Source organism: Schistocerca nitens, chromosome 9 (assembly GCF_023898315.1).
Source record: "Schistocerca nitens isolate TAMUIC-IGC-003100 chromosome 9, iqSchNite1.1, whole genome shotgun sequence".
Lineage (NCBI taxonomy): Eukaryota > Metazoa > Arthropoda > Insecta > Orthoptera > Acrididae > Schistocerca > Schistocerca nitens.
Genome location: NC_064622.1, coordinates 486291520 through 486293651, shown reverse-complemented (window position 1 = coordinate 486293651; position 2132 = coordinate 486291520). Strand labels below are relative to the sequence as shown.

The 2132-nt window shown below is 45.7% G+C and overlaps 1 pseudogene; it reads left to right on the top strand.

Annotated features, from left to right (window-relative positions):
- Positions 1–389: 389 nt before the first annotated feature.
- Positions 390–507, top strand: LOC126204855 (5S ribosomal RNA; annotated as a pseudogene).
- Positions 508–2132: the final 1625 nt, after the last annotated feature.

Below are 2132 nucleotides of genomic sequence, written 5' to 3'. Positions count from 1 at the left end.
ATCGGTCTCCAGTTGACCACATATCGGTCATCACCGGGCGACAACTCCAGCGTCACCCACAAACAGCACTAACCTTCCCTGTGGTGACCAAGTGCAACAGTCATGGAACTCTATCGCACAAACTGAAATCCACACCACCATTTCACATCTGCAATGGCTTACATGTTACCTAGACGAATGTATTCCCGAAATTTTTGATGTTCCGATTTTTTTCCGTCAGTAAACATGTAGGAGGTTTACAAATCGAAGTGAAAGTATAAGGGCGTAGTGGTTACACTGTTAAGAGGGAGAAACCCGGAGACTACACGGCAATTACACTTTTGCAATTTTTGATATTATTGATACGTGAAGTTCAGAACCCAAATTTCAGTTAGTCTTAGCAGTTCAACGGCAACGGTCTTGCCGCAGTGGATACACCGGTTCCCGTGAGACCACCAGAGTTAAGCGCTGTCGGGCGTGGTCGGCACTTGGATGGGTGACCATCCAGGCAACCATGCGCTGTTGCACTGAGCCTCGTGATGCCAATTGAGGAGCTACTCGACCGAATAGTAGCGGCTTCGGTCAAGAATACCATTATAACAACAGGGGGAGCAGTGCGCTGGCCCCACGCCCCTCCTATCCGCATCCTCCACTGCGGTCGGATGGTCCCAGTAGTACACCCGTGGCATGACGACGGAGTGCAATTAGCAGTTCGACGCAACTCTCAAAAGCTATCGAGAAAATAGACTGTGAAGTTCTCCGAACGTCTTTAATACCTTAAGGTAAGTTCTTTTCTTGATGGTCAGAGTGACTCTACTAGAAAACTCGCCTGAATCATACTGGTTCTTGCTTCGGTTCTTGGCTGATGCAAATTTCTAAACAGAGATGCACTTTCTACTAGCATTTCCACCAAGAGCAAAACACATAAAGATGGAAAAAGTCTGAGAGACTCAAGGCAGAGAATTTCTGTTTCGAGTCTTGTTTCGTTCACTATTTTTACGTAATTTTTTCGTTTAGTCTGAATATGTACCTCATTTAAACATGAAATTGAGCAAATTTGTGGTGTTTAACACGTATGTGTCATTTTTAAGAAAAATTCTAGTCTCATTTTTAATTACACGTCACACGCAAAAATCCAGTTAGATTGTAAATATAAATTCTTAATTACTAATCTTTAATAAAAAAAATCGTTAATAAAGATTGCTTAAATGAAACGACATGACAAATTAAGTTATTTCGTACATTGCGTATTTTACGCTTCATGGAAGTGACCACTCCGTTTAAAATTTTGTCACAGCCTGGAATGGAACGCAGTACCCCTATTTGGATGGGGACCATTCTGCCACACTACGATCCTGCCTGTCAACGGAATGGAGCATACTTTTGGGTATTAAAGATGGCCGGAAAATGTAAGACTCGATTTCTCGAGAATTTTTGAGAGCAGATTGTGCTGCTTTGATGGAGTCATATTTGAGTTTTCGACCTGGCGCAGCATAAACGTAAACAAATACAAGAATTCGACTGCCGCGTGGCCTCCTTGTGAAAGACGTGGCTGCTCAACGCCTCTAGCTTTGTTTCACATAGAGCCCCAGACATGTATTGTTGCGCCCCGGAACAGTATCCCAGGCGAACACTAAAGATTTATTAAATTTTTTCACTGGCGACGCCAGAAACCAGACCGCCTTGATCACTGTCAGACAGCCGACTATGGCGTATGGCGGAGAGGGGGGAGGGGGGGGGGATGTGCTGAACAGGTCGAGGCGAACGAGGAGGCGATCGCGACACGAGGAATCGGCCGACTGCCCAAGTCCGTGAACGAAGCACAATGACATCATGGCTACAGAAAGATGTTGTCCTACTGGTGACCGAGCAGAACGTCGCGAGAAGCTGCAGATACAGCGCAACATTAAATATTCAGCCACTTACGCAGTTGAAAACAGTCAGAAAGACGACGTTACGGAAGTCTGAAGCCACGACAAGTGTTGACCAAACGATAAAACTAGAACACACGATGTCATTGCTGCCCACACCACACCACAGCGCGCGTGGGTCACCACCATAAATACTGCGGCTCTCTTAAACAATGATCTGAGCTGCGGCTGTCCTTTGGAGGAAGAGACTATGTAAGTCGACCCTCTGCGGGCATGGTCGAC